Here is a 10,833-nt window from a genome sequence, read left to right on the forward strand (position 1 = left end):
ACACACACACACACACACACACACAAAGACTGAAAATGGATTGGTATGTCTGATGGATCATTTAATGGAAACAGGACAATGGGCACTAAGGATATTTGTGGTTTATTTATTTATTTAAGTGTCCATAAGTAGGATAGCAGGCAGTAAGGCTATATTAGAGTTTATTGTGGAATACATGGACGATTAAGTTAGTTGGGTACCATCAGTAGAGAAACTGATTCTAGAAGATTACTGCGAAGGATGATCCAAACAATTTGCATACAGGTCAACTGGTATCATAAAATTATCTTTAAAGTTTCAGCTACCAAATATAGTTAAAGATAAAGTTAAAGGATTCAAGGGAAGCAAGAAGAGGATGTGATCAACAGAGATATATATGTTAGAATTTCCACATAATGTAACTTTTACAACAGCTTGGTTTAGACCCAGATTTACTGCTGGCTAAATGGAAAACTTTATTTATTTATTTGTTGTTCAAAGATCATGTGGCCTCCTCCAGCACACTTTAAATGCTGGTCATCAGATAGGGAGATATAGGACTGGTGAATTACTAGAAATAATTCACCAGTTCTGTTGGTAGACAGGACACACAAGTTTGATTAGCAGCTTGGCCCCTGTTTGAGCTGATTGGGGGTAATGAGAATTGGCTTGCTCCCCTTTGTACAAGGGATAATATGAGTGAATGCACTGCGCAGACAAACTATTTCTGTGGTATCAGAAGAAACTAATTACAGAAATCAGGTATACTGGGTTGGTGTGCTCGTTGGGCCCCAGTTAGAGATACATCACTGCAGAGGCAGGTTAACTGCTTCATCATGCTTCATTTGGCCCCAGATGGGGATACATCACTGTATAGGGGTTAATTCCCTCATCGTACCCCATTGGGCCCAAGGTGGGGATACATCACTGCATAGGCAGGTTAATTTCCTCATTGTACCCCATTAGCTCTCTTCTCATAAAATTTGTGGTTCAGTTTAGTATGTTCAGGCAATTAGGTATTGGGGGAAATCCCTGATTCTGTCATAGATGAGGGTACCACTTTTAACATGTTTGACTCTTGTTAAAACAGAGTAAATGGGCTATACAGATCTCACACAAGGGGATTGAATAAGTAACCTGAAAATCTGAGAGTGATAGGGTAATGGTCAGAGTAACCCATGAAAAAAAAAACAAGTTAACTGACAGAGCACTATATGGTTTAGGCCATCTTTCATTTAAGGCAACTGGATCAGAGATGTGTGTTAGGATCCCTAGATTAAGATAATATCTTTAAATGTTATTATTCTGCTGGATGTGAGAAGTGCTGCCATCAAAATGACAAACTTGATGTTACACATCTGGTTAGTTTCAAAGTCATCACATCAGAATAGGATAACCTGCATACTAAGACAAGCAGAGAGGACTAACAAGAAATGGTTGACACTTTTCTTAAAAAAATTGTTTTAGGATATGGTATGATGCAAGTTCTGTGTGATTATCTACATGCACACACACGTGTGTGTGTGTGTGTGTGTGTGTGTGTGTGTGTGTGTGTGTGTGTGTGTGTGTCTCTTAGAAAAGAAACTTACATAAGTGAAACAGGAATATTAGTAAGACACACCAAATAACCACGGAACGCAGCACAGACTGCACTGATTAATCCTTTAATAATTCTGGTACCTCGGCCTCTGCCTTCTCACGGAATGCCTCTTTTTTCCACAAGGACACTAATATAGGTGAGGACTTGAGCATTGTAAACTTATCTGATTTACATTTATGTAAAGATATAAAAAGTGTTTTGCACAGAGGTACAAAATTCATACCAACCCACATCCCCACTTTGGCGGATATTATTTTGGAAGTAAAAGATTTTTGTAGAAAGTTACATTTAAAAGTGTTTTTCGCCAGTAATAAGGGGATGGAAAGTTTTCATAACTTAACAAACTCTGAGGATGTTTCTCTGTTGGAGAGTTCTTTGCTGGCTATGTCTGTATATGAGAATGAATTAGTAGATATTTTTTCAGTCGGAAATGAATATGCTGTTTCTGCTTCAGGATTTGAATTTAATACAGGTTATTGGAAACTTGAAATACCCAAAGTACCATATACAAGTAATTTTGTTCCCCCTAAAATGAATATTAGCATCAATGTGTTTGAAAAAACGTTATGTAAACAAATAGAAAGTGAATTCAGTGTGTTTAAAAAGGGTAAAAAATGGTTTAACTTGTCTAAAAATGAATGGTTAGCCCTTTGTAAATTAAGAGGGTTAAATGAAAATTATGAATTTACACAATCTGACAAAGGGGGAAATTGGGTAATTTTATCAAGAGAAAAATATAATTCCATTGTTTATGGTTTATTGTCAGATAGGAACACCTATGTGAGATTGCCCACCAACCCTTTGCCAAAATTCAATAGTGCTTTATTTGACTTGTTAGAAAGGGTTGAACGTTTGGGATTTTTTGTGTCAGCAGATGTTAGAAAACTTTATATTAAATATCCCAAAGATGCAAAATTTTTTATTATTCCTAAAGTACATAAGGATTTAAGGAATCCACCTGGACGACCGATAGTGTCGGGAAAAGGTGCTTACTTGCAGAATGTGGGCATCTTTTTGGATTCATTATTGAAATGTCATCTTTCCAGGGTACCCTCTCTCGTTAAGAATACTAAAGAACTATGTGAGTTTGTAGGGGGGATTCTCTGGCAGGAGGATTATTATTGGGTTAGTGTAGACATCAAATCACTTTATACCTGTATTAAAATCAATTGGGGTCTTGAGGCAGTTTGTAGGATGTTAGGTGAAGGGCCACACACATCTTATATAATTAGTTTATTGGAATTTTGTCTTACACATAATTATTTTGAGTTTGATAAAAAAAAAAATTCTTCAAAAAGAGGGCACAGCGATGGATGCTTCGTTTGCCCCATCATATGCTATTTTGTTTATGGCTCATTTTGAGAATTTGTTTTTGTATCCAAAGGAATTCTTCCACAGTAAGGTGGTGAAATACAAAAGGCACATTGATGATCTTTTATTTTTATGTAAGACTGACCCTAAAGAGTTTGAGGAGTTTATCACAATGTTGAGTGTTAACCCATGTGGGTTGGATTTCACCTTTACTTTGGGTGGAAGAAAATTGCAATTTTTAGATGTGGAATTTTATGTGGGTTTGGATGGAAGGGTATAATATAAGCCTTTTCATAAAACCACGGCTGTTAATAATTTTTTACATGCATCAAGCATGCATAGTTCCCATCTTATTAATTCTCTTCCAACAGGAGAGTTCAAGCATATTGCTAACAACACTTTGGAAAAAAGTAGGATAAAATTTGAATTCAATTGTGTCTATGATAAGTTACGTGCTAGAGGATATTCTCATGAGTCAATTAGGGAAGCTAGAAATAAAGTGGGAAAAGAGTTTAAACGAAAATTACAGTGAGGGTTCCATTGGGAGTTTGAAAAGGCAGAAGAGGAAGAGAGCCATTTTCTCAGATGATCAAGTAGAGGAACAAGAGGACATTATATTTTTTGTCAATAGGTTTTCAGGTTTTTCACCAATATTAAAGAATTTGATGGATTCCTTGTGGCCTATTGTCAGCAGAGATGATAATTTAAGGGATGTATTACCAAAAAAGGTTATGTTCTCTTATGGAAGATTTCAGAATTTAAAAGAGATGTTAAGAAGTAAGAATAAAAGAAGGGAGATAATAAAAGCAGGTGCGTATGCCTGCGGAAGATGCAAAGTTTGTGAAAAGATTAGGAATATTGATGGCAAGATGATCAATGGCATTATATATAATGCCATTGACCATTTTGACTGTAATTCCTTTGGTGTTATTTATGTGATTGGTTGTAACTGTCCGTCACCAAAATGGTATTTTGGACAGGCTATACGCAAGGTCAAACTGAGAATTATGGAACACCTTTTAGATAATGTTAGGTTGGATAGCCCCGTGGCCCATCATTTTCATGAGAAACATGGAGGACTGACTGAAGGTTTTATTTTTAGTGTTATTGCTAGACCTTTTGGGGTGGGGCTAAGCAATAGTAATTTCCAACAAAGGTTATTAAGAATGGAATCAAGGTTTATTATTAATTATAACACTATTTATCCCAATGGTATGAATTTGGAAGTATAGGTAATTTCAAGTAATGACATCATCAAATCATATATTTTTTGATATTTTTTGATAATTGCAGGTTAATATAGATAATTAAATGTATTTTTTGTAAATGTGTTTTAAAAGAATGTTAAGCTGGGTAGGAACCAATGAAGTTTGATATGTATTTTGAAATATTTGAATATTTAAAAGTTAATTGATTAATTAAGCAGCAATGAGTGGTTGCTTAAATATGACTGCTGTTCTTGTGTAAAGCATTCCGTGAGAAGGCAAAGGCCGAGGTACCAGAATTATTAAAGGATTAATCAATGCAGTCTGTGCTGCGTTCCGTGGTTATTTGGTGTGTCTTACTATCGTTCTACAGCTTCTTTAGCTTGGATTGTGTTTTTGTGAAATAGGAATATGTCAGAAACCTAACTGAGATATAGTTGAGGCAAAAATAAAACTCTACTGGTATCTAGCCTTCACAAAAAACAGACCTAGGAGCTCAAGGGTGGTGTAATCAAAATATAGCAGAAAGTGTGGCGGGTGAATAATGGAGCTGATAAGATAGATTTAAGTAATAGTGAATAAGGAAATGTGTTCAGATAGTAAGGATAAAGTAATGAAATGCTTGTTTGTACATGTGCAGGAGACAGAGAAGTATGACTGTACTTAGATATTGTACAGCACTGCATGATGAGAAGATATTTATCTGTACTTATCCTTTGAGAGGGATGCCACTCCATGGTGGTAGAGTTAAAAGGAAATTACTAACTTAGTGATGATAAGGATGGAGATCTGGAGAAATGTTAAAAATAAAGGGCATTGGTTCAAAATGTTTCATATGTTCACACACAGAAACACAGTCATATATAGGTTCATAGGTTAGTACTAGGCAAACTGCCCTTGCAAGCCATTTGAAGCCCAGCCAATTATCCCTTGTGAGACTCAAACCCTGCACCTTGAGTTTGTAAGGCAAACACCTTAACAATTAGGCCACCCTCCCAACCCCTCACACACATGCACAAAAAAATGTGCAGCTTATTCAGGTAGGCATTATGACCAGGTCTGATATATTGTTTAGCCAAAATATATTTGAACTAATACAAATGGAAGCTAGCAAACATTGTCAACACTGGAAATTGAAGCAACAGTTCATATAAATCAAGGATGTAAAAACATTACCAGGCGGTACTTCAGCATTACTAAAATAATTGGCAAGCATACACAGAGGGTCCGAATGGAGAAAGGAGGGTGTAGCATTGGTGGTATAGTAGTGAGCATAGCTGCCTTCCAAGCAGTTGACCTGGTTTCGATTCCCAGCCAATGCAAGAAATCTGTACATTTAAGGGCAGCCACGGTGGTGCAGTGGTTAGTGTTACCACCTCACAGCAAGAGGTTCTCTGGTTCGATCCTCGGCTGGGGTGCTTTCTGTGTGGAGTCTGCATGTCCTCCCTGTGGTCGCGTGGGTTGCCTCTGGGTGCTCTGGTTTCCTCCCACATCCTAAAGACATGCTGTAGGTGTATTGGACACTCTATATTGGCCCTAGGTGTGAGTGTGTACGTGTGTGTGCCTTCTGTGGAAGGTTGGGTGCCGGGCTGGCAACTCGACACCGTAAAACTCCAGTGCCAATCATGAGCAGACAGGTGATCCACTGTGGCGACCCCCAACTGGGAAAAGCCAAAAGAAGAAGAAGAAGAAAGCAAAGGAGGGTACTATTGTAGAAATGAATCTATCCTTAAGTCTTGATGAGTACCTACATGAGGTGGACCCTGATTTCAAAAAATCTCACCAAGATGACACTGATATATAGCATTTATCAAGGACAGACATAGGTTATAAAAAAAAAAAAAAAAAAGACAGCTAGATGCAGAAGTCACAAGATAAAAAAAAGTGCTCAATCCTGGTAGGTGTACTGGTCACAGAACTGGGATGAAATGGCAGTGTAGAATTCTCAAGACTCAGAAATATTCCTACAATGGGGCTAGGCCAGGCTCAGGGAAAGGATAACTGCTTTGTTGTAGAAGGAAGTAGTAGTCCACAAAAATCACAAAAACAGGCTGAAAAAGATCCATAAAGATGAGAGAGTGGACTATTAAGGATAAGAAAAGAAATTATGTATTGTTACTATTATGCAAGAAGCCCAGAATTTACATACAGACATTATACAAAAAGATTAAGAAAGAAATTAAAGGAAATTAATACAACAGATTCAAGAAAAACATTATATAGATCAAGAAACCTTGGGCCATTTGGAAAAAGAAATGACTAAAGTGCAAAAATATAAAGGACAAAATCTAGAGACTTTTGAAATGTAAAAAAAGAAATATAGGCATGGAAAAGAAAGAGAGATCAAATATGCTGCAATATTTATGCAAAGGAGAAAGCCAAATTAATTAATACAAAAAAGCATCTCCAAAGATATTCAAAGAGAAATACTGGCAAAGGCACCCAGATATGGAAAATTACACAATACAAAAATAAGATCACAAAAGGGAAATGTAGAACAGAAGATTACTAAAAAGAGTTATGTACTTACCATAACTTGGCATCTGTGTTATCCTATGTCACTATTCATCATTCTTGACTCGTAGGATCCAACATTGGATCCAAGCCCCTTGTTGCTGTCTAACCCCTCAGATTGACTTTGCCATAAAACTGGAAAGCAGCTAAAGCAGTCCTTGACCACCAGATAGGACATCTCCACTTCCTCTAGATCCCAGAAGATGGGCAAAGGAGGGAGAGATAGAGATGAATAGTGACATAGGATAACACAGCTGTTAAGTTATGGTAAGTACATAACTCTTTATCTGATGTTATCCATGTCACTATTCCTCACTCTTGGGTCAGACTCCCCAACTATCCTAAATCCTGGCCTGCCTCATGTAAGGACATGCCAAAGAACTGTGGAGCCAAAGGAAGCCCTATTCTTGGAGACAATGTCAATCTTGTAATGACTGACAAAGGTGTGAGGAGTAGATCGGGTGGCTGCTGCACAAATGTTATCTGTGGAATGACGAGTGAGATAGGCAGCTGATGTAGCCATTGACTTAGTGGAATGAGCTGTGATTGGACCTGGAAAGATAGACCTTTGGATGAATAGGTGAAGAAAATGCACATTGAAATCCAACAAGACATAGTAACTTTGGAGACCACCTGACCCTTCCAGTTAAGAGAGAATACCACAAACAGCTTGTCAGACCTGTGGAAATCCTTTTATCTATCTAAGTAGAAGCATAACTGTCTATGTGCATTTAGCGTATGCAAAAGATATTCCCCTTTACTAGAAAAATTTGGGAAGAAAACTGGCAATTGAATTGACTGGATCAGATTTGCTTCTGTGGGAACATTAGGCTTGAGCATGAATGAAGGGTTAGTTCAAAGGGCCACTGTGTCTTTATGAAACACCATGAAAGGCAGTTTGATAGAAAGAGTCTGCAACTCTGAAACTTTTCTAGCTGAAGTTATGGCTACTAGAAAAGCCATCTTCCATGACAAGAATTTGATATCATATGTGGCAGCAGGCTCAAAGAGGCTCTATGTAAGAGATTGTAGCAGGAAGGAAAGGTCCCAAGGTGGGGGGATCCTTGACAGGAGACCGGAGCAGAAAAACACCCTTCAAAAAGGCCTTACACAAGCATAAGGAAAAAGTAGGTTCCTTGCAAACATGAAAGTTGAAAATAGCTGCCAACTGCACTTTGATAGTAGAGAAGCTAGCCCCTTCCTGAAAGAGTGAAGACAAGAAGAGTAGGATATCTGAGATGGAAGATGAAGCCACGTCCAGATTACGGTGCCTGTCCCAAATAGCGAACCTTTTCTACTTACTCACATAAACTTTTCTAGTGGAAGCCTTCTTAGAGGCCAGGATAATGTTCATGATCGGAGAAGCAAGTCTGGACTGATTCAAGCTTACTGGAAGTGGGCAAACCATGCCATCAGGTGAAGAGTCTGGAGGTTGGAAATTGGAAGCTGAGAAGGATGGGAAATTAGATCCAGAGGGGGGAACTACATCTGCTGAGGCCAAAAGGGGGCAATGAGGATCAAGGTGGCCTTGAGGTGATGAGCTCTTTGGAGTACTCTGGGAATGAGAGGCAAAGCAGGATAGGCAAAAAGGAGCCCCAGGGGCCAATCATGAACCAGAGCATCCCTGGAGACTTCCTGACTGTGAGATTCAGGGCAAAATACCAGCTGCATTTGTTGTTGAGAGGTGAAGTGAATAGATTGCAGCTCACCTAACTCCAGAGAAGGAAGATCTTTTTTGCCACAGAAGAATTCAAGGACAAGTCATGAGGACTCAGGATTACCCTGCTGAGTCTGTTTGCCAGCATGTTGGACTCTCCAGGAATGTGCATTGCAATGAGAAAGCACCCCAAGGACATCACCCATTCCCACACCCTCATGGCCTCGTGACAAAGCAGATACGAACATGTGCCCCCTTGTCTGTTAATGTGCCACACAACTGCCATGTTATCCATGTGAACTGCAATGGTACTCAGAGGGAGGAGGTTCTGAAAGGCTTGCAATGGGAGGAGGACTGCCCTCATCTCCAGGACACTGATGTGCAGTTTGCTCTCTGCAGCAGACCACATGCCTTGGACCATCTTTCCCTGAAAATGCCCCCCCCCCCACCCCAACAGGGAATCATCTGATTTCACTGTGGCATGGGAGGAAGAAGAGAGAATGGTCTGTCTGCTAGGAAGTTAGGAGACTGGATCCACCAAAGGATATGATGCCTGCACACTGGAGTGAGATGGACTGGGATTGTCAGTGGATGAGACAGGGAAGACCACTGGAATGCTAGAGTCCACTGCAGAACTCTCATGTAGAACCTGGCTAATGGCACCAGATAGATCGTCACCACCATGGACCCTAAGGCCTTGAGAATAAGATGGGCCTGGAGATGAAACAGATTGAGTAGCCATTGGACATAATATCTGAAGAGGTGTACCCAGTGGAGTGGGAGCACTGCAATCTCTGACACAGTGTCTAACTAGATCCTGATGAATTCCTTTGGGATGGAATGAGGTTGGATTTGGGGAGATTCACTGTTATCCCTAACTGGTCAAACAGTTGAAGTAGGTACTGAGGGGCAGTGCCCAGCCGATACTTCATGGGAGCCATGAGAAGCCAATCCTCAAGGTATGGAAACACCTGGAATCTCCACAGTCTCAGGTGAGCTGTGACTACAGCTGTGCACTTGGTAAACACCTGGGGGGCTGTGGTGAGACCAAAGTGCAGGGTCCTGAACTGGTAGTGGCTGGCTCCTGCTCGAAAATGGAGATGTCTCCTGGAGCACCTGTATATTTTTATATGATAGTACATGTCCTGGAGATCTATGAAGCACATCCAATCATCCTTGTGCAGAAGAGGCACAAAGGACTGGACAGTGACCATCTGCAACTTGAACTTCTTGACAGAGAGATTGAGCTTGCTGAGATCCAGAACTGGATGCAGGTCCCTTGTCTTCTTTGGTAGCAAAAAGAAGAGAGAGTAAGTTCTATATTCTCATTGTCCTGGGGAGACCTCTTGGATGGCTCTCTTCTGAAGTAGCTTGAGCACCTCATTCTGAGCTAGCTTCCTCTGATGGAGTGGTGTATTAGGGAGGTATCTCCTGATTGGAGGCAGAGACTGAGAAAAGGGAGTAGAATAGCCCCTGGAAATAATGTTTATCACCCAATGATCTTTTGTAATATTAGCCCAAGCTAAAGGGTGCAGTGATAAATGACCCCAACTTCCCAAGACAGTTGGGCCATGCTTCAGGAGTGCTGCTGAGGCTCTCAGAGAAAGGTTCCCTGGAGTCCTGATTTTGCAGACCCCCTCTGCCTCTGGAGTGGTGTCTGCCATTGAACCCTCTTCCCCGACCTCTGGAGGAGGCCACATCCTGAGCTTCTGGAAAGGCAGACTGTGACTTATGAAACCACATTTTCCTGTTCCCTCACTACATGTTTGAGAAGGAGCATTGAGGAGTGGAAAATCTGATTCCTACAGCCGACATGGTCTTGTATTCCTGATCACTCCGGGTAAGAGTCTCTTTGACCAAAGGGACAAACAGGGTTGATCTGTCAAAGGGGGCTTTGGTGAAAGATGTCTTAAAAGACTCCACAAATCTGCAAAGGCGCAGCCAGGTGTGATTCTGAATACCAATGCCTGTGCTGGCCACTCAAGAGACACCTTTAGTAGCATTGGCAATCAGCCTGATCGATAAATTTGCCAGGGAAGAAAGTGTAGATAGCTTAGGGAACACCTTACTTAGTTCCCTGGCAGGCAGTACCTCAGAAAGGGAAGTGGTAATCTCCTTGACCAAGTCCCTCTGTAGTCAGCTGAAATGTGCCAAGTACTTAAGCACTCACAGACTGAATGTAACTGAGGCAAAAACCCACTTTCCATGCCTATCACCTGGGTTCATGGTTAGGGGGATAAACAGACATGCTCTATTCTGGCAGCTCTTTCGTAGTGGTGGCAGCTACCATGATTGCTTCGACTGGCACACATTTGGACCAGAACTGTTTGTGGGAAAGGGGTGCTGAGGAATTTGTCCGCACATTTAGGAACAGGTGCCGCAGTATCCAGCTCATTCCATGGCCTGCTGGTAATAAATTATGCAAGTTCAAGTAAAAAACACACGGGACAAAGAAGGAAACCAAAAAAAATCAAGAAACCAAATTTGTTCAGTTCAGTACTCCAATAAAGGCTGTCCCTCTGAAAAAAGGTGCAAAATATGAAACTTTATTCCAAACCAAGTAAACA

General features: G+C 40.4%; 1 non-coding gene across 1 annotated transcript; it reads left to right on the forward strand.

The window, feature by feature from the left end:
* Positions 1-5,345: 5,345 nt before the first annotated feature.
* Positions 5,346-5,417, forward strand: TRNAG-UCC. The gene has a single exon. It is a non-coding gene; the product is annotated as a tRNA-Gly (tRNA).
* The last annotated feature ends 5,416 nt before the right edge of the window (positions 5,418-10,833 follow it).

This window comes from Protopterus annectens, chromosome 1.part1 (genome assembly GCF_019279795.1).
Source record: "Protopterus annectens isolate FY-2018-M chromosome 1.part1, PAN1.0, whole genome shotgun sequence".
Classification (NCBI taxonomy): domain Eukaryota; kingdom Metazoa; phylum Chordata; order Ceratodontiformes; family Protopteridae; genus Protopterus; species Protopterus annectens.